Source organism: Ranitomeya variabilis, chromosome 1, assembly GCF_051348905.1.
Source record: "Ranitomeya variabilis isolate aRanVar5 chromosome 1, aRanVar5.hap1, whole genome shotgun sequence".
Taxonomy (NCBI): domain Eukaryota; kingdom Metazoa; phylum Chordata; class Amphibia; order Anura; family Dendrobatidae; genus Ranitomeya; species Ranitomeya variabilis.
In genome coordinates this window covers 164,492,034-164,517,025 of record NC_135232.1, presented here as the reverse complement: position 1 = coordinate 164,517,025, position 24,992 = coordinate 164,492,034, and the positions used below count along the sequence as shown (strand labels likewise).

Genomic DNA, 24,992 nt, shown 5'->3' with positions numbered 1-24,992 from the left:
ATCCAGCGATGCGTTCGCTTGTAACCAGGGTAAACATCGGGTTACTAAGCGCAGGGCCGCGCTTAGTAACCCGATGTTTACCGTGGTTACCAGCGTAAAAGTAAAAAAAATAAAACCGTACATACTCACATTTCGGTGTCCTTCAGGTCCCTTGCCGTCTGCTTCCCGCTCTGACTGTCTGCCGGCCGGAAAGTAAGAGCACAGCACAGCAGTGACGTCACCACTGCGCTCTGCTCTCACTGTACGGCGGCACTCAGTCAGAGCGGGAAGCAGACGGCAAGGGACCTGAAGGACACCGAAATGTGAGTATGTACGTTTTTTTTTTTTAACTTTTACGCTGGTAACCACGGTAAACATCGGGTTACTAAGCGCGGCCCTGCGCTTAGTAACCCGATGTTTACCCTGGTTACCCGGGACCTTGGCATCGTTGGTCGCTGGAGAGCGGTCTGTGTGACAGCTCCCCAGCGACCACACAACGACTTTCCAACGATCACGGCCAGGTCGTATCGCTGGTCGTGAACGTTGGTAAATCGTTATGTGAGACGGTACCCTTAGGGTTGGAATTAGGGCTAGGGTTGGAAATAGGATTAAGATTAGGCGTGTGGTTAGGGTTAAGGATAGGGTTAGGGTTGTGTTGGGGTTACAGTTGTGGGTAGGGTTGGGATTAGGGTTAGGATTAGGGTTGGATTTAGGGTTACGGGTGTGTTGGGGTTAGGGTTGTGGTTAGGGGTGTGTTGGGGTTAGGGTTGTGATTAGGGTTATGGCTACAGTTGGGATTAGGGTTAGGGGTGTGTTGGGGTTAGTGTTGAAGTTAGAATTGAGGGGTTTCCACTATTTAGGCACATCAGGGGTCTCCAAACGCAACATGGCGCCACCATTGATTCCAGCCAATCTTGCGTTCAAAAAGTCAAATGGTGCGCCCTCCCTTCCAAGCCCCGACGTGCGACCAAACAGTGGTTTACCCCCACATATGGGATACCAGCGTACTCAGGACAAACTGGGCAACAACTGTTGGGGTCCAATTTCTCCTGTTACCCTTGCAAAAATAAAAAATTACTTGCTAAAACATAATTTTTGAGGAAAGAACAATTATTTTTTATTTTCATGGCTCTACGTTATAAACTTATGTGAAGCACTTGGGGGTTGAAAGTGCTCACCACACATCTAGATAAGATCCTTTTGGGGTCTAGTTTCCAAAATGGGGTCACTTGTGGGGTGTTTCTACTGTTTAGGCACATCAGGGGCTCTGCAAATGCAACGTGACGCCCGCAGACCATTCCATCAAAGTCTGCATTTCAAATGTCACTACTTCCCTTCCGAGCCCTGACGTGCGCCCAAACAGTGGTTTACCCCCACATATGAGGTATCAGCGTACTCACAGCAAACTGGGCAACAAATATTGGGGTCCAATTTCTCCTGTTACCCTTGTGAAAATAAACAATTGCTTGCTAAAACATCTTTTTTGAGGAAAGAAAAATGATTTTTTATTTTCAAGGCTCTGCGTTGTAAACTTCTGTGAAGCACTTGGGGGTTGAACGTGCTCACCACACATCTAGATAAGTTCCTTGGGGGGTCTAGTTTCCAAAATGGGGTCACTTGTGGGGGGTTTCTACTGTTTAGGCACATCAGGGGCTCTGCAAACGTAACATGATTCCCGCAGACCATTCCATCAAAGTCTGCATTCCAAATTGTCACTACTTCCCTTCCGAGCCCCGGCATGTGCCCAATCAGTGGTTTACCCCCACATATGGGGTATCAGCGTACTCAGGAGAAACTGGACAACTTTTGGGGTCCAATTTCTCCTGTTACCCTTGGGAAAATAAAAAATTGTGGGTTAAAAAATCATTTTTGAGGAAAGAAAAATAATTTTTTATTTTCATGGCTCTGCGTTATAAACTTCTGTGAAGCACTTGGGGGTTCAAAGTGCTCACCACACATCTAGATTAGCTCCTTGGGAGGTCTAGTTTCCAAAATGGGGTCACTTGTGCAGGAGCTCCAATGTTTAGGCACACAGGGGCTCTCCAAACGCGACATGGTGTCCGCTAATGATTGAAGCTAATTTTCCATTCAAAAAGCCAAATGGCGCGCCTTCCCTTCCGAGCCCTGCCGTGCGCCCAAACAGTGGTTTACCCCCACATATGGGGTATCATCGTACTCAGGACAAACTGGACAACAACATTTGGGGTCCAATTTATCCTATTATCCTTGGGAAAATAAAAAACTCCGGGCTAAAAATAATTTTTGAGGAAAGAAAAATAATTTTTTTATTTTCATGGCTCTGCGTTATAAACTTCTGTGAAGCAGCTGGGGGTTTTAAGTGCTCACTATGCATCTAGATTAGTTTCTTGGGGGGTCTAGTTTCCAAAATGGGGTCACTTGTAGGGGAGCTCCAATGTTTAGGCACACAGGGGCTCTCCAAACGCGACATGGTGTCCACTAACGATTGGAGCTAATTTTCCATTCAAAAAGTCAAATGGCGCGCCTTCCCTTCCGAGCCTTGCCGTGCACCCAAACAGTGGTTTACCCCCACATGAGGTATCGGCGTACTCAGGAGAAATTGCCCAACAAATTTTAGGATCCATTTTATCCTGTTGCCCATGTGAAAATGAAAAAATTGAGGCTAAAAGAAATTTTGTGTGAAAAAAAAGTACTTTTTCATTTTTACGGATCAATTTGTGAAGCACCTGAGGGTTTAAAGTGCTCACTATGCATCTAGATAAGTTCCTTGGGGGGTCTAGTTTCCAAAATGGGGTCACTTGTGGGGGAGCTCCAATGTTTAGGCACACAGGGCCTCTCCAAACCTGACATGGTGTCCGCTAACTATGGAGATAATTTTCCATTCAAAAAGTCAAATGGCGCTCCTTCCCTTCCGAGCCTTACCATGTGCCCAAACAGTAGTTTACCCCCACATATGAGGTATTGGCATACTCAGCAGAGAAATTGCCCAACCAATTTTAGGATCCATTTTATCCTGTTGCCCATGTGAAAATGAAAAAATTGAGGCTAAAAGAAATTTTGTGTGAAAAAAAAGTACTTTTTCATTTTTACGGATTAAGTTGTGAAGCACCTGGGGGTTTAAAGTGCTCACTATGCTTCTAGATAAGTTCCTTGGGGGGTCTAGTTTCCAAAATGGGGTCACTTGTGGGGGAGCTCCAATGTTTAGGCACACGGGGGCTCTCCAAACGCGACATGGTGTCCGCTAAAGATTGGAGCCAAGTTTCATTCAAAAAGTCAAATGGCGCTCCTTCCCTTCCGAGCCCTGCCGTGCGCCCAAACAGTGGTTTACCCCCACATATGAGGTATCAGCGTACTCAGGACAAATTGGACAACAACATTCGTGGTCCAGTTTCTCCTTTTACCCTTGGGAAAATAAAAAAATTGTTGCGAAAAGATCATTTTTGTGACTAAAAAGTTAAATGTTAATTTTTCCCCTCCATGTTGCTTCTGCTGCTGTGAAACACCTGAAGGGTTAATAAACTTCTTGAATGTGGTTTTGAGCACCTTGAGGGGTGCAGTTTTTAGAATGGTGTCACTTTTGGGTATTTTCAGCCATATAGAACCCTCAAACTGACTTCAAATGTGAGGTGGTCCCTAAAAAAAATGGTTTTGTAAATTTTGTTGTAAAAATGAGAAATCACTGGTCAAATTTTAACCCTTATAACTTCCTAGCAAAATAAAAATTTGTTTCCAAAATTGTGCTGATGTAAAGTAGACATGTGGGAAATGTTATTTATTAACTATTTTGTGTCACATAACTCTCTGGTTTAACAGAATAAAAATTCAAAATGTGAAAATTGCAAAATTTTCAAATTTTTCGCCAAATTTCCGTTTTTTTCACAAATAAACTCAGAAATTATCGACCTAAATTTACCACTAACATGAAGCCCAATATGTCACGAAAAAACAATCTCAGAACCGCAAGGATCCGTTGAAGCGTTCCTGAGTTATTACCTCATAAAGGGACACTGGTCAGAATTGCAAAAAATGGCAAGGTCATTAAGGCCAAAATAGGCTGGGTCATGAAGGGGTTAATATATTTTATTCTCTGCCATTAGAGCCAGTTAAATTAGTGTAAATCCCTATCTTTACTCATGTGCCAAATAAATAATCTAGCCAGATATACTTAAAGATCAATCACTCAAAGGTATATAAATCCCAGTATTCAATAGCCCCCCCCCCCAAAAAAAAAGCAGGTACAAATGAAATAATTTAGGGAAACATCACAAAAATAAGAACACTGCAGTTCATTATTACCTGGATGTCACAATTACAGCTGCTGAGCTAGTGAACAAGACCTCAACCTCCTGCTTACTTGTAACCAGAATACCCAAGTCCTTCTCCTGTTCTGTAGTCCCGAGTATACTCCAACTTATTGTATGTGCAGCAATAGGATTACTCTGTCCCAGGTGCATTACTCTACATTAAATCTCATCTGCCAAGTGTTTGCCCATGCAGTCATTATTAATATCGTTTTGCAATATTGTAATGTGAAGGTCAGATTTTAATATCCTACATAGTTTGGTGTCGACAGCAAAGACTGGCACTTTCCTCTCAATCCTATCCACAAGGTCATTAATAAAGAGGTTAAAAAGAATCGGTCCTGGCACAGATCCCTGCGGTACCCCACTGCTGACCGTATCCCATTTAGAGAACATAATATTCCTGTCATTTATCCAATTCCTTACCCATGTGCATAGTTTCCTAAAACAGGGATGAAGATCCTTCTGATAATCCTTTCAATACAGGTGTGACCACCTTTTTTCAACAGAATTAGGCAGTTTCCCTTTACACAAAGTGCATTTCTTGATTTACTTTTTGATAAGCCATCAGTCACTGCATATCTGTACTCATCCCATCCTATACAGCGCAACTATTATGCTAGGTGGAGTGCAAGGGTCATCTGCCGGATGTTGCTGGGCCATTCATATTGTTAAAATCCAACAAAAAGGCTTATTTTTGGGGCCTGCAATGAGGAATGCCAAGCGGGGCTTCCATTGGCACTTGTTCTGACAATTTTTGTCTATATCCGTAATATGGGCACTATTCCAATTGGAAAGAGGCCCAATCAGGTGACCCAGTTTCCATGTGCCAAAGTACTTTTCTTTCAAACTTTACACCAATTTTGTGGCAAGCTTCATCCAGTTTATAAAGAGCAGGCTAGGGACTGGTGCAAAACTACCAAAAGCCACACACATTTTTGCTCAAGTCATCTCAAGCAGTGTTAAAAGTAGAATCCTGGCGATACCGGAGTAACTGAACCATAGTTTTCCAATACAAGTCAATAAAATTACAGTGATGTCCAATTTTACTTTTATTCATTTTTTCTACAAAAGTTTTGGGCAACAGGCTCTTATGATACATAAGACTTTTTGACTATTTAATTTTACATGATGAGATACATAGCCTACGAGCAGAAACACCACACTTGAATAGAAGTTAAAATAAATTGTATATTAAATAGTTAAATAAAGGCTTAACTTCATATGATGAATGAAGAGAATCGCACAGGAATAGTAGTATATATAGAGCATATAATAAGTCTTTACAGTAACTGTCCGATAAACAGCAAGTATGACAATAGCAATGCTTCTAGATGAAATTGTAAAGGAGTGCGAATGCATAGATTTGTCACATGCAGATATGTAGGGATTGGCGAGGGTAACATGTCTGTACTGATATAACATTTAGCTTCAAAACTTGATGCTGTAAACACCTTTCACTTATTCTATCTTCATAAAATATCCACTAGGAGAAAATAGATCTAATTGTGCATCTGCGCTTTCAATTTGATATTTTCTTATCTATTTAGTATTTTATGATATTTGGCGTTTATTGGATACTATTGGTTACTATAAAGACTACTCTACATAACCCCTTTCCAAATACCCGTTCATTGTGTGTTCACTACTCCCCCAGAATTATCACTGTATTAATCATAGAATTAAGTCATTTTAAACTAAAACATTTTTAACTTCTATTCAAGTGTGAAATTTCTTCTTGTAGGCTAGATGGTTGCATTGTCACACATTTGATATTTACATCTTGTAAATTGGTAATCTTTACGTGATAAGAGAAACAATGTCATGGGAATCGGCATCAGGAGTTTGCTACTAGATGGAGGCAGACAACCAGACCATGACAAAGGTACGTGTGAATACAGGAATATTGGTCAAAGAACAGCACACAACATTATGCAAATAAAGACCAGATCCAGTTAATGTAATTTAGTAAATTCCAAATGCCCAGAGACATTTTCATCATCAGTATGGACAAGTTGTTTGTATTTACAAGCTGCTCATGTACAATTCCTGACGATCTAGAAAGAATATGGAAAAAATAGTGTAAGTACAGTATGTCAAGAAAATGTTACCACATTGCTTTTATACATTATCTGCCAAACTGAAATTGTCACAAGATCCTGTCAGTAGCTGCCTGTTTTTCCCAGCCTTGCCGCCTCTTCCCTTCCTACTCTCCAGAACCCTGTACAATGGTGCACCACCACTAATGTGACCGACAAGGGAACAGAGGCAGGGAACCCATTTGTGGTGTTAGTTGACGAGTTTTATTACGTCCAAGCTATAGGAATAATGTAGTCATTAGCATGAAAGGGTTGAGGGCCATTTCCACTGGACTATAGTCAGAAGACTAGAGATCCCAGGAGTGCTCGTGTGACGGTTGGCCTGGCTATAAGCAGGCAGCAGACACCCAACCATTTTACTCATTTCTAGGGTGGAATGGTTTTTAAGCTTGGAGTCTTGACAGGACACGTCCGGTGTAAACAGGATGTGCTGTCAAGAATCTTCTATGAGCTCAGAACACATTAAATTATAGGGGTTTCCTATTTCAGAAAACCTTTTTCCCCCAGCTGCAGTATACCATGGCAGAGACTCTGCGGGACCCAGGGAGGTTGAATAAAGCAGATTTCATATTAAACAAAACTGCTTTTGGGGACATATTTTGTGATCGCAAAAACTACTTTAAAGGGTTTTGCCCAGTCTAAAATGGTAAGTCTGCATTCACTGACCGCAGACTTATGAATCTCCTCAGCTCAGGCAATGTGCGCGGCGAGGATTGGACAGGCGGTGATATATGCAATATGCACACTCCCCCCTAGACATGGCTGTCTAGGGGGCACGGCATTCCCTTAACACTTGTATGGGGCGAGGCTGTACCCACTGGACGGCTTCTGCCCAGGAGAGCATAAATCACCGCCGTTCAAAACTCAGAAACCGGTGAATCCTCGAAGGACGGTGCTTGCGCCATTGGTGGGGAGGGGGTGTCAAATCTGCAGTCACACAGATAATATTGGCCTATAGAGCTAACTGAAGCCCCCAGAAATGTAAAGGTTAGGGTTTGGGATTCACCCAGAATGTGCCTTTCCACATTAGGAGCTTGATTACAAACCCAATGCATATAGACTGGTGTTGTGCATGTCACTGGGCACAGCAGCAGCATCAGGAGATAAGCCACGCACTTAACGGGCAAGGCACAAAGTGTGCAAAACAGTGTTGGAAAAGAAGCAGGGCAGTTTTCTAGTGTGCGTGTCATACTAATGACCTCACTGGGCAGATTTATCAAAGCTGTCAAAAAAAATAAATCAAGCGTATTTGTTACCCACAGCCACCAGTCAGAGCAGCTTTAAGGGTATGTGCACACGTTGCATTTTACCTGCGGAATCCCAGCGGGTTTTGTGCAGATTTTGTGCGGAATTTGCCTGCGTTTTTACACATGCAGATTCCTATTATGGAATAGGTGTAAAACGCTGCAGAATCCGCACAAAATTGTCATTCTGCGGAAAATTATCCGCTGCGTTTCTGCATGGAACTTTCCAAGGCAGATGCACTGCGGATTTGGTTTTCCATAGGTTTACATGGTACTGTACACCACATGGAAAACTGCTGCGGAGCCGCAGGGCCCAATCCGCAACGTGTGCACATTGCCTTATCCAAAGCTGCAAAAAAAAAAAAAAAGATTGGTTGCTATGGGTAATAGTTTAAGACAATTTTGATAAATGAAGCCCACATTTTTTAGATTCTGAGTGAGCATGAATAGTTAAAATCCCAGAACATTAAATAGTAGTACAATGAATAGTAAGACAATTGTTCCCATGCATCCTGGTACCCGTACAATAATGTCAGGGCACTATAAGGGGCAAGGAAGTTACTGTATGCCTTGTTTGACGCCACATTCATCATTTTGATCATGAATGGGTAACACAAAGGCAAACATTTCTCAACAGTACATTTTGCAAACTTGGAACATAGAAAATAGATTCTCAAAAGAAGAGGCTTGAAACAAGTAATAAACTAACGAGTATGAGGTTTTCCTCAGATGTCCAGAAAGTTGGGTTAAGACGACTTACCGGGCTCTATAGTGATGGCAAAAATGGCACGATGCGGCAGAGGATGGTACCGCCACAGGGGGCGATGCGGCAGAGGATGGTACCGTCACAGGGGGCGATGCGGCAGAGGATGGTACCGCCACAGGGGGCGATGCGGCAGAGGATGGTACCGCCACAGGGGGCGATGCGGCAGAGGATGGTACCGCCACAGGGGGCGATGCGGCAGAGGATGGTACCGCCACAGGGGGCGATGCGGCAGAGGATGGTACCGCCACAGGGGGCGATGCGGCAGAGGATGGTACCGCCACAGGGGGCGATGCGGCAGAGGATGGTACCGCCACAGGGGGCGATGCGGCAGAGGATGGTACCGCCACAGGGGGGTGATGAGGCAGAGTATGGTACGGGAATTCTCCCATAATCTGAAGGGAAATGTATCAGAATATGGTTTGTGCTTCCATCTGAGCGGTCTCCTTATGGTGTGCGTTAAATGAACGGTTGATTACGTTACCTATAAATATATATACAGGTTGGAGCGCGGTAATTTGCTGATTTGGGAATGAAATAAAAAAATTATGATCATTAGAAAAATTTATTATATTTTAATTATACTGAACAGTAATGGAATTTTTAAATTACATGGTTTTAAATAGTGTATCTGGCAAATGTCGACCTTCGATATCCACACACTGCTGCATACGTTTTCTGAAGTTTTCATGAACTCTAACAAGCATGTCCACTGGTATTCTGCCAATTTCAGCTTCAATATTGTTCCTTAGGTCTTCCAAGGTGTTGGGACGGTTGATATACACCTTAGACTTCAGGTAACCCCAAAGGAAAAAATCGCATGGGGCTAAATCTGGTGAGCGTGCTGGCCAGTTCACATCTCCCCTCAAAGAGATAAGCCGTCCAGGAAACATTTGCCTCAAACAATTCATGGTAACCCTCGCTGTGTGTGCAGTGGCACCATCCTGTTGGAACCATGTATCCTCTAGTTCCATTGCCTCAAGAGCCGGCTGAAAATAATCCTGTATCATAGACAAGTACCGTTCGGAGTTCACAGTTACGGCATGACCGTTATCCTGAAAAAAGTAAAGACCAATGATGCCTACTCGTGATATGGCGCACCACACAGTGACGCGGTCCGAATGCAGAGGTCTCTCGTGAACTTCTCTGGGGTTTGTTTCACTCCAGTAACACATATTTTGTTTGTTTACACACCCACTGAGGTGAAAATGTGCCTCATCAGAAAAAAACACAATTGCGTCACGGGGTATCGTTGCTAACATGTCTTCACAAGAGGTCCGCCGTGTCAAATAGTCCCGTGCTGACAATTGTTGGATCACGCACATTTTATACGGGTGAAAATTCAGTTCATCATGAAGAATCCGGTGGAGAGAACGTCTTGAAATGCCAAGAGCAAATGATTGCTTCCGAGCAGAGCGTTTCGGAGATTGCAGTACTGCTGCTCTAACTCTCTCGATGTTTTGTGGTGTTGTAATCCTTCTCTCAGGTCCCCTTCGTACACATGACACATTCCCTGCTGTTCTGAATGCATTCACCCAATTTACAATTGATTGCCGTCCAGGAACACGTCCGCGTGGAGGAACAGCGAATTGTAAACGAAAAGCACGCTGCACTGCAATGATCGAGTGGGCATTTGAAAAATACGCTTCAACACAAAATGACCTCTCCTCACGTGTCCACTGCATGATGGCAACTGAAAGGCGGAGGAATACAAATCTCCCATCAGCCACTGTAAGCCACACCCACTCTCCCCTGTCTTCGACCGACAGTGCCGCCACAGCATGCAGTGCAAAAAAGCAAATTACCGCGCTCCACCCTGTATAAAAAAAAATAAAAATGTGAGAATCCCGAAAGCAGAAAATGAAATCTTAGTCAAATGCAATTTTTATAGCTTAATTCTGGCAGATAAGATTCCAATCCCTCCCCCCATGTATACCTTAACCACATTCTGGGACCACCACACATGATGGAAATGGTGTCTAAACCAGTTGGAAGCATGAGCACCAGGAATATTGGCTTCAGTGGACTCATTCATTGGAGCAACTCCCTTTCCCAATTTGTGGAAAGTCGAGCAACTAGTTTTTCCAACACCTATTGGGAATCCAAGGGAAGTGCAGCAAATAAGGCATATTCTTATTGGGCCAATAATGCCACAAGGGAACCTGTGTGCAGTTATGACCTATACAATCTGAGAGCAGCATAACATAGGGCAAGAAAAGCCGATTCCAGGGATGTATCAATTACTGGGCTGCTTGTTGTAGTTTTCATAGCATACCTGTTTTGTCTGATATAAACAGACACATCCCTGACTGGCAGCTGCTAATCAGTGGTGGGGTTACACAGATTGGCTGGACTGCTGGTCATGTGAGCTGTAGTCCAGGCATTGCTAATCTACTGATAGAACATTATTGAAACTACATCACACAGCCTAATTAGAGACATCCCTGGAATCAGGACCTCATGCCCTATATTATGCTGCTCTCAGATTAAATAGCAAAAAAACCTGCTAATTGATTTCCTTGAACTGCTAGAGCACCTTCTGAAGATGGACCCTCTTGTAGCCATCCCGTGCAGAGAAGCAAGCTGATGTGTTTATTCAGCATTCATGAACAACCTCTATTAGAGCAATAATATCTAATGTGATGCGGCAAAGTGAGAAGCTGCAGAATTATTCCAGCACAACCATACACACCCAAGATAAGAACTCGTAGGGTGCGGCAGGCCATGATGGGATTTCTTTCTGCCTTTCCTGACACCACATTCACCATTTATAGAGCAAATGGGCAACACAAAGGCATTCAATTAACCCTATACATGATCAGTGTTAACCAGGCAATGCCCTTATCAGAACCATCCCATCTTTCAGCAGGAAATCACTGACCCTTTATTTTTGTTGGCCATCATTAAGCGCCATGGGACTTGTAGTACTTCATTCAAGGATATAGAGACCGATGTGTCATGTCACAGCAAACAGACCTAGAAGTAACACAAAAATTATTTTTATAGTTAACACAACAAGAATAAAAGGAAACATTTCTTAAAATTGTTTAGCAAAACCCTGCACCTAGACTTAGTGCCCATGGTGATCCATCACATCTCACTTTTTCCATATAAGCTTTGTAATTCTTAGTCCCTGCATAATAACCATGTGCGCTCTGTTGTCGGCTCAGATTGGCAGTAAGGAGCCAGCAACAGAGCGGTGCCAGAATACCCGACATGCAGAGACCAGTGCTGCCCTCGCAGGAAAAAAAGCTGGATACGTTTTCCTGGCCATCAGTTAGCGGCAATACTGCATTAATGAATAGCATCTACTATCATAAAGATAATGCCTTTATCATGTACCGCCAAGCACCGACGTATTCCAGCACAGCTATACACCCAGGGAGGAGACGTCCCAGAGTCAGGCAGCCATGATGGGATTTCTTTCTGCCTTTTCTGACACCACAGTTACCAATTATATAGTAAATGGGCAACACAAAGGCAACGGGCATTAAACAGCAGAGAAATGATGTAACTGGAAATAAGAGCAGTAACAGCCCCAAAGGAAGACACTGAGCACTTATTTCTGATGGGCATTAGCAAGTGACCAGGAACATGCGGCCCTTCATATGAGGCATGGCACTGCCAGCGGATCTGAAGGAGGCAGGGACATATAAATGGAGGCATGGCACTGCCAGCGGACCCAGAGGAGACGGGGACATATAAATGGAGGCATGGCACTGCCCATAGACCTGGAGGAGGTAGGGACATATAAATGGAGGCATGGCACTGCCAGTGGACCTAGAGACAGGGACATATAAATGGAGGCATGGCACTGCCAGTGGACCTAGAGACAGGGACATATAAATGGAGGCATGGCACTGCCAGCGGAGCTAGAGGAGACAGGGACATATAAATGGAGGCATGGCACTGCCAGCGGACCCAGAGGAGACAGGGACATAAATGGAGGCATGGCACTGCCAGGGGAGCTAGAGGAGACAGGGACATATAAATGGAGGCATGGCACTGCCAGCGGACCCAGAGGAGACAGGGACATAAATGGAGGCATGGCACTGCCAGGGGAGCTAGAGGAGGCAGGGACATATAAATGGAGGCATGGCACTGCCCATAGACCTGGAGGAGGTAGGGACATATAAATGGAGGCATGGCACTGCCAGTGGACCTAGAGACAGGGACATATAAATGGAGGCATGGCACTGCCAGCGGAGCTAGAGGAGACAGGGACATATAAATGGAGGCATGGCACTGCCAGCGGACCCAGAGGAGACAGGGACATAAATTGAGGCATGGCACTGCCAGGGGAGCTAGAGGAGGCAGGGACATATAAATGGAGGCATGGCACTGCCCATAGACCTGGAGGAGGTAGGGACATATAAATGGAGGCATGGCACTGCCAGTGGACCTAGAGACAGGGACATATAAATGGAGGCATGGCACTGCCAGCAGAGCTAGAGGAGACAGGGACATATAAATGGAGGCATGGCACTGCCAGCAGACCTAGAGGAGACAGGGACATCTAAATGGAGGCATGGCACTGCCAGCGGACCTAGAGGAGACAGGGACATATAAATGGAGGCATGGCACTGCCAGCGGACCTAGAGGAGACGGACATATAAATGGAGGCATGGCACTGCCAGCGGACCTAGAGGAGACGGACATATAAATGGAGGCATGGCACTGCCAGCGGACCTAGAGACAGGGACATCTAAATGGAGGCATGGCACTGCCAGCGGGGCTAGAGGAGACAGGGACATCTAAATGGAGGCATGGCACTGCCAGCGGACCTAGAGGAGACAGGGACATAAATGGAGGCATGGCACTGCCAGCGGACCTAGAGACAGGGACATCTAAATGGAGGCATGGCACTGCCAGCGGACCCAGGGACATATAAATGGAGGCATGGCACTGCCTGGGGAGCTAGAGGAGGCAGGGACATAAATGGAGGCATGGCACTGCCAGCGGACCTAGAGGAGACAGGGACATAAATGGAGGCATGGCACTGCCAGCGGACCTAGAGACAGGGACATCTAAATGGAGGCATGGCACTGCCCATAGACCTAGAGGAGGGAGAGCAGCACATACTGCAGACATGTCAGCCCCTGCGCACTGCTTACATTGTGGTCTATACAAGGACGGGGCACAGCCCAAACAGCGGTAAATAACGCTGGAAATTGCGGTCAGACATCTGAGAGGACGGACATAAAACCGAGCCCACGAGCCTGAGCACACAGCGCCGCCTCCATGCTGGGCCTCCCCTTACACTGGGCGCCACATGCCAGCACGTCCTCTCCTGTAGTTATAGATGCGTATGACGAACTTACACGGTACAGTGTAACCGACACCACACGGCTCGCCGCAGCCTCACGGACGCCCAGCAGAGCCGCTCCGTCCCCCGCCAGGCCCAGCTGTGCTCCAGGCACCCATGACGATGACGCTTCCGACCCTTCTACTTCGAGCCGCCATGCCTTGAGCACGTGACCTAATCCACCGCGCCAGCACACAACCGACCGCTGCCTCGTTCTCATTCAGAAAGGAAGTAGCGCCAGTGGATCACGCCTATTTCATTTCGGGCTGTACCATCTGTGAAGCAGGGAGAGGGGCCGTACCATTAGACCATATAAAACTCAAATGTCAGGAGTAGACCCTAGGAAACGGGAGCCGCATGGCTGGCGCTGCATAGAGCTGTGTATAAAGCGCTTAGGACCTGTGTTGCAGATTCAGTGGGAAAAATAAAGCCAAGAAGCTGAGGCATCATATTGTAGTTGTAAGGCCGGGGTCATAAACCGCACTAAGTCTACGTTCACATTAGCGTCGGGCGCCGCAGCGTCACCGCATGCATCATGTGCCCCTATATTTAACATGGGGGCGCATGGACATGCGTTGTGCTGCGTTTTGCGACGCATGGCCGCAAGCGTTGGGCGCAGAGAACGCAACAAGTTGCATTTTTTTGCGTCCAACTTTCGGCAAAAAAGGACACATGTGTCGCAAAACGCAGCGTTTTAGCGTGCGTTTTGCTGCGTTTTTGTTTGCGTTGTGCGTTGCGTCGCCGACGCAGCGGCGCACAACGCAAATGTGAACGTAGCCTATGGACTAAGTGCGTGTATTTCTATGCAGCTGAACGCTCCGGTCCGAGTGGCGGCGGCAGCGCAGTGGTGTGACCCAGGGCAGCCACAGTCAGTATACACCCGGGACATTGTACATGAAACAGGACGGACACAATCCTCAGACGTGACTTGTAGTCTAATAGGGAACAGAGTTGAAGAATAGACACAACTCCGGCTTCCTGCCCTCCCTAGCAATATCCATGGCCGTCGGTCAAAGCAGTAGTCCATACACCTGAATCTGGACGCTTAAAATCCCTTCGGGAGGGCTCTTACCGAGTCCTGGGGCCCGTGTTGCAGTCCTTAAGTCCTGGGCGACAGAGTCTATCCCGTCCTGGGGTCTGGCAATAGTGATGGGTCATTCGCAAACGATCTAAGTGTTCAGCACATTTAACTCTCCTCCGCCCACCACTGCCACCTCCAGCTCCCTTCATCTCTTCCGAGGACTTTGCCACCTACTTCAAAAACAAGATCGACCAAACAAGGCAAACCTTTACTTGTCCACCACCCCAACCACTCCATATGTCAGACCTCTGCCCTTCCCTAATAACCTCCCTCTCCAACATCACTGAAGGAGAGCTTACTCGCCTCTTTTCCAAATCACACCTCACCACCTGTGCACTTGACCCCATGCCTTCCCACCTGCTCCCCAACCTCACTAACACGCTTATTCCAGCCCTAACCCATCTCTTCAACCTATCGCTCTCTTCTGGTACCTTCCCCTCTGCCTTCAAACATGCCACCATCACACCCATCCTCAAAAAAACTAACCTTGACCCAACTGCTATGCCCAGCTATCGCCCCATATCTCTGCTCCCGTTTGCTTCAAAACTCCTTGAGCAGCATGTCCATGGTCAACTTTCCTCCCACCTCTCATCTAACTCTCTCCTTGACAACCTCCAATCTGGCTTCCGCCCCCACCACTCCACCGAAACTGCCCTGACAAAAATTACTAATGACCTAGTCACAGCCAAAGCTAACAGACAGTTCTCCATCCTCCTCCTTCTTGACCTGTCCTCTGCTTTCGACACAGTCGATCACTGCCTACTGCTACAGATTCTTTCTTCCCTTGGCATCAAAGACCTCGCCCTGTCCTGGATTGCCTCATACCTATCCAACCGCACATTTAGCGTTTCCCACTCCCACACTACCTCCTCATCCCGCCCTCTCTCTGTCGGAGTCCCTCAAGGCTCTGTCCTAGGACCCCTACTTTTTTCCATCTATACCCTTGGCCTAGGACAACTCATAAAGTCCCATGGCTTCCAGTACCACCTGTATGCAGACGACACTCAGATCTACCTCTCTGGCCCAGATGTCACATCCCTGCTGTCCAGAATCCCGAAGTGTCTGTCAGCCATATCCTCCTTCTTCACCTCTCGCTTCCTAAAACTCAATGTAGACAAAACCGAATTCATCATCTTTCCCCCACCTCACGTATCCCCCCTACCCAATCTATCTATTATGGTGAACAGCATCACGCTCTCTCCCGCTCCTGAAATCCGCTGCCTCGGGGTAACTCTTGACTCTGCCCTGTCCTTCAAACCTCACGTCCAAGCTCTTGCCACCTCCTGTCGCCTCCAACTCAAAAATATTAACAGAATCCGTTCTTTCCTCAGTCCACAATCTACCAAAACTCTTGTGCATGCTCTCATCATCTCCCGCCTCGATTACTGCAACACCCTCCTCTGTGGCCTCCCCGCTAACTCTCTTGCACCACTCCAGTCTGTCCTCAACTCTGCTGCCCGCCTAATCCACCTCTCTCCTCGCTACTCCCCTGCTACTCCCCTTTGCAAATCCCTCCACTGGCTCCCAATCCCCCAACGAATCCAGTTCAAACTACTAACATTGATCTACAAAGCCATCCACAACCTGTCCCCTCCCCATATCTCTGAACTAATCTCCCACTATCTTCCCTCACGTAATCTTCGTTCATCCCAAGACCTCCTACTCTCCTCCACACTTATTCGTTCCTCACACAATCGCCTCCAAGATTTCTCCCGAATATCCCCCATCCTCTGGAATTCCATGCCTCAACACGTCCGATTATCCACCACCCTCGGATCCTTCAGACGGAACCTGAAAACCCATCTCTTCAGGAAAGCCTACAGCCTACAATAACCGAGCCGCCGCCTCACCACCGCCAGAGCCGCCGCCGCCTCACCCCTACCTTCTGTCTCTTCCCCACTATCCCATAGAATGTAAGTCCGCAAGGACAGGGTCCTCTCCCCTCTGTACCAGTGTGTCACTGTAAACCTGTTTACTGTAAATGATATCTATAACTCTGTATGTAACCCCTTTCTCATGTACAGCACCATGGAATTAATGGTGCTATATAAATAAATAATAAATAATAATAATAATAAGGCAAAGAGCTGGCTCCCTACTGTGAGCGATAGGAGCCGGCATTAGGCTATGTGCACACGTTGTGTTTTTTTGCATTATTTTTAATGGAATTCCGCGTTGTTGTGCCCAAGCTGCATTTTTTCTGCAAAAAAAACCGTATCACGGAAAAAAACGCAGCATGTTCATTAATTTTGCGGAGTTTCGGCGATGTTGCCGCTATATAATTGTATTGGGACACTCCATAAAAAAATGCAAGCGGATTTCCTGAGAAAGGAGTCCAGTTTTGATCAGGAAAATTCTGCAACGTGGGCACATAGCCTTACAGTGAGAGCCACTAAATTATCTTCATGGCTCTCACTGGGCGTATAATTGCAAAGTTCGGCAGATGTATCCCTGCCCACCTGAGATAAACCCCGCCCATTCATCAATTTCATTGGCTGGCTGTAAATGGGCGTGGTTTTGACCTCTGGTGGGTGGAGTTTAAGCCTTATTGAAGTCATCTTAAAGGGCCACTGTCACCCCCCTCCAGCCGTTATAAACTAAAAGAGCCACCTTGTGCAGCAGTAATGCTGCATTCTAACAAGGTGGCTCTTTTAGTTTTAGGTTCAAGTGCGCAGAACAGTACTACACAGCGCAGGCGCCGGTTTGAAAACGTAAACAGCGCTGAGGGGGCGGCGCAGAAAGACCAAGAAGATGTGAGTGACGGCAGAGGAGCTGGCCAAGCTGGGGAGGGAGGACCAGCCTACGTGGCTAGAGACACCAATTATGGCTAAGTATCAAATCGCTTTATTTGGGGTATACTTGAACCTAAAACTAAAAGAGCCACCTTGTTAGAATGCAGCATTACTGCTGCACAAGGTGGCTCTTTTAGTTTATAACGGCTGGAGGGGGGTGACAGTGGCCCTTTAAAATATGTGTTCACCTATGGTGAACACATATCTAAAGGGAACCGGTCACCCCCAAAATTGAAGGTGAGCTGCGGCCACCGTCATCAAGGGCTTATCTACAGCATTCTGTAATGCTGTAGATAAGCCCTGATTGTATCCTGAAAGATGAGAAAAAGAGGTTATATTATACTCAGCCAGGGGCGGTCCGGTCCGGGGCCTCCCATCTTCTTACGATGATGTCCTCTTCTTGTCTTCAGGCTGCAGCTTCGGCGCAGGCGTACTTATCTGCCCTGTTGAGGACAGAGCAAAGTACTGCAGTGCGCAGGCGCTGGGCCTCTCTGACCTTTCCCGGCGCCTGCTCACTGCAGTACTTTGCTCTGCCCTCAACAGGGAGATAAAGTACGCCTGCACCAGAGCCGCAGCAGGAAGACAAGAAGAGGACGTCATCATAAGATGGGAGGCCCTGGACCGGACCACCCCTGGGTGAGTATAATCTAACCTCTTTTTCTCATCTTTCAGGATACAATCAGGGCTTATCTACAGCATTACAGAATGCTGTAGATAAGCCCTTGATGCCGGTGGCCGCAGCTCACCTTCGATTTTGGGGGTGACAGGTTCCCTTTAATAAGAATCCAAAAAGAGTCGGACTGCCCATCTGGCAATGCCCGTAGTGCTGTCCTTGAGTCACGGGCAACAGATTCTTCCTCATCTGGTGTTTGGCATTCCCCCGCTGTGTTAAGCATCTGCTCAGGGCAGAGGAGACCTGCCCAAGCTTCTGACTCCAGCAGCAGCTTCCTGCTAGTCCAGCCCACAATTTTAACCCCCGGCTGTCCCTAACTCTACAACAGTTACATTAAGACATTAACACATATAGGAACACTGCCAACACAGCACAATAATACATGGCAACAGGGTAAACACAGCATGACATAATACAGTAATATAAGACAATTCAATGAAGGTACATGGCATATACAGTAAGCACAATGTGAATGCAGAAGTCAAGACAATACAATAGGACCATATTTACATCAAGTGCTTGGGGGCCACACAATAAGGAGAGAGGGAGCACTGAGGTCCTCCGCCACCTCCTTGCATGGCCCTTGGCCATGTCTGGCGTCTGTCATGTTGTGGTAATTTCTAATAGAATTTGTCACGGCTCCCTGGTATTAATGCTGTGGGGAGAGCTGAACACAGCAGCAAAGGAGCTGAGCTAAACGCCGGGCTACCAACCTGGTAACCAACAGGACCTTAGACATGTGACAGAGTGGGAAAAGGTCAGGGGGTGGAGCCAGACACCGAGGAACAGAGAAGGGATAAACACTAGAGAGTTATCAAACTAGAAAAGATCGGAGCCAGGAGATCACGAGGTACCAAAAGGGAGAGAGAGGGGGATAGTCATAAGCAAAGCCAGAGTTCAGTAATCCAGAAGAACAAAGAGAGTAATGCACGGAGAGCAATATAAACACAATGCAAACCGGGCACACACTCCAGGGGCCAAGCACACAGATTAAAGCAAGCAGAAGGTATAGCTGACAGAGAAACCCAACTAGGAGTGAATATAAATACCCCTCCCATCTTGAAAGAGAGGCCCAACAACATTAACCCTGAGAGAACAGGATATTAACCATGTCCTAACCATGACAGGATTGTAGACTAATGGAATATAACAGATCTGAGGTATTGGTGTGATCAGGGCAGGCTCCAGGTTTTCGTGGGCCCCAGGGGAAAGAGTCTCTGTGGGCCCCTGTAACACATACCACAGTTCATGATGTACAGACACGGCAGAGAAATATGGGTATAGTACAATGCCAAAGATTTTACTTCTTACATTACATGACTGATATCTATTGTAAATTCTACAATAGCTCAGAAACCGGACAGTAGAGTCCTCCATACAGTGTTATTGGCACTACATAGTGCTTCATACAGTATACTGAGCCCCATATATTGCTCCAGTGTATGATGGGCTTCATATACTGCTCCATATATAATGGGCCCCATATGATGCTCCATATATAATGGGCCCCATATCATGCTCCATATATATTGGGGCCAATATAATGCTCCATATATAATGGGCCCCATATGATGCTCCATACAGAATAAGCCCCATATAATGCTCCATGCAGTATATGATGGGCTCCATATATGATGAGCCCCATATAATGCTCCATATATAATGGGCCCCATATATGACGCTCCAGTATATGATGGGCCCCATATATGATATGCCCCAGTGTATCATGGGCCTCATAATGCTCCATATATAATGGGCCCCTTCCAATGGTCCCCATATTGCTCCAAACATTAAAAAAAATGAAATACCTCTCCTCCGGACTCCTCAGCGTCGGCGTCTTCCAGCTCTCTGCACTGTGACTGATCAGGAAGAGGGCGCACAGATGTGACGTCATTGCTCCCTCTGATCTGAAACATCACAGTCAGAGGACATGGAAGATGCCGCAGCTGTAGAACGTGGAGCAATAAGTATCACAAGTACCGGAGCCCTGAGCAAGCGTGGGGGCCCATTCCTGGGCTCCACTGTAACAGGCCAGATTAAGCCCCTGCCCAAATTACCTGGGGTTAAAGTGGCCTAGCTAGGCCAGATTATACCTCTCCGGGTAAGAATATACCCCAGCTGCTGCAGATCAGATTTTTCAGGCTTTTGAGAACCATTGAGTGATATACTCAATAACGGAACCCCAGGCAGCAAACAGGCCCTAGGCAGCACATGGGGGCAGAGGCAGCGAACCGGGTCCCAGGCAGCACACAGGGGCCCCAGGCAGCACACAGGGCCCCAGGCAGAGCACAAGGGCCCCAGGCAGAGTACAGGGCCCCAGGCAGCACATGGGGGGCAGCGAATGGGGTCCCACACAGGGACCCAGGCAGCACACAGGGGCCCCAGGCAGTGCACAGGGCTCCAGGCAGGGCCCCAGACTGCGCACAGGGGCCCCAGGCAGCATACAGGGGGCAGAGACAACGAACGGGGTCCCAGGCAGCACACGGGGCCCCAGGCAGTGTACAGGGGGCAGAGACAGCGAACAGGGCCCCAGGCAGCATACGGGGGGGCAGACAGCGAACGGGGTCCCAGGCAGCACACGGGGCCTCAGGCAGCACACGGGCCCCAGGAAGTGCACAGGGCCCCAGGCATTGCACAGGGGCCCCAGGCAGCACACGGGGGCAGAGACAGCGAACGGGGTCCCAGGCAGCACACAGGGGCCCCAGGCAGCGCATAGGGCCCCAGGCAGCGCACAAGGGCCCAGGCAGCGCACGGGGCCTCAGGCAGCACACGAGGGGCAGAGACAGCGAACGGGGTCCCAGGCAGCACACGGGGCCCCAGGCACTGCACAGGGGCCCCAGGCAGCATACAGGGGCCCCAGACATCGCACAGGATTGAGTGATATACTCAAGAACGGGGCCCCCGACATCGCACAGGGGGTCCCAGACAGTGCACAGGGGGTCCCAGACAGCGCACAGGGGCCCTGCGCACTGTCTCTTCCCCCCCTTGCACGCAGTCTCTGCCCCCTTGCGCGCTGTGTCTGTCCCCTGTGCGATGTCTCTGCCCCCCTGTACGCTGTTTTTGAGTATATCACGCAATCCTGTGCGATGTCTGGGGCACCTGTGCGATGACTGGGGCCCCTTGCTCTGTCTGGGGCCCCATGCGCTGTATCTGCCACCCTGTGTGCTGCCTGGGCCCCTGTGCACTGACAGGGGCCCCGTTATTAAGTGTATCACTCAATGGTTCTCAAAAGCGTGAAAAATCTGATCAACAGCAGCTGGGGTATATTCTGGCCCTGGAGGGGTTTAATCTGGCCTAGGCCAATTTATACCCCAGGGTATAATGCGCTGCCTGGGGCCTTATGTGCTGCCAGGGGCCCCTGTATGCTGCCTGGGGCCACTCGGTGCTGCCAGGGGACCCTGTATGCTGCTTGGGGCCCTGTGTGCTGCCTGGGGCCCTCATGTGCTGCCCGGGGCCCCTGTATACTGCCTGGGGCTCCATTATTAAAGGGCACCTGTCACCATGTTTTTGGAAGATGGGATAAAAATAGCGTTAAATAGGGGCAGAGTTCGCATCTCGGCTTCAGGAAATGGCCGCCGCGATCTCCATCTGCGCACGCGCAGCATCCCGCGGCCATTTTCCTGAAGCCGCGGCCAGCAGAGCGCCGCTTCTGCGCACGCGCGGCCAAAGGAAGATGGCCGCCCCCACCAATCACCAATGAAATAGTGCACATCGCGCTCTTTTAACTCCCCTGTGCAGTGGATTCGGGACCTTGGGCATGCGCAAACCACTACGCCACCAACGGAAAACTAAGCAAGATCTGGGGGAAGACACCACGCCCTTTTGACCAGACCAGCCTGATTGACAGGCGAAAACGGAGACTTTGCAAAGGTATTTCGGCAGCTTCGGTGGGTAATAAACGCATAACAAACACACTAATGTAATGCCCACCTCTGCCCCTATTTAACGCTATTTTTATCCCATCTTCCAAAAACGTGGTGACAGGTGCCCTTTAAGTATAAATATGAAAAAAATCCGGTACTCAAGGAAGAAATTCTTTATGTATATATTTATATCATCATATGTCCCAGTATATTTCAATGTAACGTTTTGGTCTTTTTGACCTTCATCAGACTAGGGCACAAAACATAAAAAAAAAAAAATAAAAAAAAAATAATATAAAAATTGACAAAAACTCCAAAATTGCAAAGTTCAAGATTTGAGACAGAAGAATATTTATATCTCAAAAATGGCAAAATAGTCCACTGGATCCAAAAATAAGGGTGCTCATGAAAAAGGCAGCATAAATTTCAAAGAAATAACACGTCACTCCTTAGATAATGATGGTGCACAGATGAGGGTTGCCAGTCCCAATTCAGATAAATATGAAAAAAATCCGGCACTCAAGGAAGAAATTCTTTATGTATATATTTATATCATCATATGTCCCAGTATATTTCAATGTAACGTTTCGGTCTTTTTGACCTTCATCAGACTAGGGCACAAAACATAAAAATAAAAATAAATTATATAATAATAACATACAGTCCAATATATAATAACAACAGGTATATACACAAACTCTTTGTCTCAATATAAACACTGATTCATGTATACCTCCAGATCAAAAGAAATCCACATTATCAATAAGAATTATCTTTATTCATTTACATAAGGACCTCATGTCGCATGAGAGCTTTTTCATATATATTCGTTTTAATAGAAAAAATCAGAAAAAATCAAAAAAATTCTGAAAGTAGTATGAAAAAAATAAAAAAATGGAAAAAATCTGAAAAAAATAATAAAAATACTAACTAGTATATATGAACATTCCTCCGTGTATCACGGAAAAAGAATAAACCTAGTACCAAATATCCCAGGGATAATCCCACATTATGTAAAAATATTCCCATATTGTATAGAATATTATAAATGCACTTTTTTCATTATTGTAAATACATTGTGATAGTAGGTAGAAAAGACTCGCTTACCAAATTATTATGGGAATAGAATAACGTTGTGATTGGAGTAAGTCCCTTGCTCAGGTACAGAACTCCATAGAAATACTAGAAATAAAGAACCAAAAGAAATAAATATAATATAATATAGGCAGCCCAAAGAAACTACTGGGGAAACTCCCTTCTATAATTAACTAGAGCTTACCGCTATAAGGTCCGTTACTGAATGACCCAGCTGTAATAAGACCCACCTATATAGAAAATGACTCCAAATAGGAGTACTGAGACAAAGGAATGAAAATTAAACTAGAATATAAACACATGTCAATTCGGAAAAAACAACCACTATATGTAGCGTGAGCTTACCGCTAAAGAATCCGGTGGTAAGGAAACAGCTGACCGCATGCGGAGCACTCAGAAATCTCCTGCATGTTTGCTTTCAGACCGCGCTCCCGTTATAAGCTAACCCGCCCGGAAGTGACTTCAGAAAAAAGCGCCTGGAACTTTTAGTGTCCAAAAAGTTGATTTGTGAAGCACTATAATTTAATGGGAAGGAAAGTTCAGGCCACACCGAATTAATATGATCCAAGAACCCGATTAAAGTATCCTGTGAGCCCCTCCACAGACAGAATACGTCGTCTATATACCGACGCCACAATAAACAATGTGATTGGAATAGTTCATTATTATATATGTAATCAGATTCAAACATGGACATAAAACAGTTAGCGTAAGGTGGGGCCACATTGGACCCCATAGCCGAACCTTGTACCTGAACATAAAAAGTATCTTCAAATAAGAAAAAATTCTCCGTTAATACTAGTTCTAACAGATTTAGTAAAAAAGTTATTACTTTAGAATCTTTATGGGAGTCTCTAAGTATCCGTTCGGTCGCCCTAATTCCCTTCACATGTTGAATCGAAGTATATAAATTATTGACATCTAAGGTCACCAACAGTGTACCCTCTGGGAGTTTGCCTAAATCCCTAATAATTTTCAAAAAGGCCCCAGTGTCTAATAAGAAGGCCTGTGTATCCTTAACCAAAGGTGTCAGTACTTTTTCTAGTAGAATCGATAATGGCGATAGGATGGAGTCTGTTGACGCCACTATAGGTCTACCGGGGGGTTTAGTTAGATTCTTATGTATTTTAGGCAATACATAAAAAACAGGAATAATTGGATATTCCTTAGTCAAAAACTCTTTGGTCTTTTTATCAATAATACGTGATGATATGGCTTCCTCTAGAACTAGTGTTATCTTTTCTCTGATTAGTGGAGTGGGATTATTCTCTAAAGGTATATAAACTTCCCTATTGGACAATTGGGATAATATTTCTAAACGATAAAAAGAATAATCCATGATTACTATTGCACCCCCTATCCGCCGGTTTTATAATTACATCCTTATCGTCAATTAAGGCCTTCAAAGCGATATGTTCGGCAGGTTCTAAATTGGATCGAAGGGTGAAATCCCCTCTCGTAATATGCTTGCAGAATTCGGAAACTTCCCTCTCGATCAACCCAATAAAGGTTTCCACTGGTGGACTATTCTTAGGAGGGGAAAATTTACTAGGGATTCTCAGACCTAAATCTTTTAAATTGATTGGTGTCGTTTGTGAAATCAGAGGGTATGTAACCACTGATGTTTGTTCAGAAAAATGGGCTTTCAATCGAATATTCCTGTAAAATCTCTGAAGATCAATATCAAACTGAAAAGAATCAAAACGATAAGTAGGACAAAATGATAAGCCCTTCTGTAGTAAACGTAATTGCGATACCCCCAACGATTTCTGTGATATATTGACCACTAGATTCGACTTATTACCTGTGACCTGGTGT

At 46.2% G+C, this 24,992-nt stretch overlaps 1 long non-coding RNA gene and 3 other non-coding genes across 6 annotated transcripts; all 4 read right to left on the bottom strand.

The window, feature by feature from the left end:
• Positions 1-5,298: 5,298 nt before the first annotated feature.
• Positions 5,299-23,373, bottom strand: LOC143808058 (uncharacterized). Of its 3 annotated transcripts, XR_013221868.1 has the most exons (7): positions 23,359-23,373; positions 23,187-23,261; positions 13,687-13,945; positions 11,247-11,341; positions 8,978-10,181; positions 8,363-8,886; positions 5,299-6,316 (listed from the first exon to the last, which is right to left on the bottom strand). It is a non-coding gene; the product is annotated as an uncharacterized LOC143808058 (long non-coding RNA). The 3 variants fall into 3 exon arrangements; XR_013221869.1 differs by lacking the exon at positions 8,978-10,181 and having other exon boundaries at positions 8,363-8,849; XR_013221872.1 differs by lacking the exons at positions 8,363-8,886; positions 8,978-10,181.
• LOC143797478 (small nucleolar RNA SNORA13) lies at positions 8,098-8,224 on the bottom strand. Its single transcript, XR_013220500.1, has one exon. It is a non-coding gene; the product is annotated as a small nucleolar RNA SNORA13 (small nucleolar RNA).
• On the bottom strand, positions 11,032-11,162 carry LOC143797477 (small nucleolar RNA SNORA13). The gene has a single exon (XR_013220499.1). It is a non-coding gene; the product is annotated as a small nucleolar RNA SNORA13 (small nucleolar RNA).
• LOC143797480 (small nucleolar RNA SNORA13) lies at positions 11,720-11,848 on the bottom strand. The gene has a single exon (XR_013220501.1). It is a non-coding gene; the product is annotated as a small nucleolar RNA SNORA13 (small nucleolar RNA).
• Positions 23,374-24,992: the final 1,619 nt, after the last annotated feature.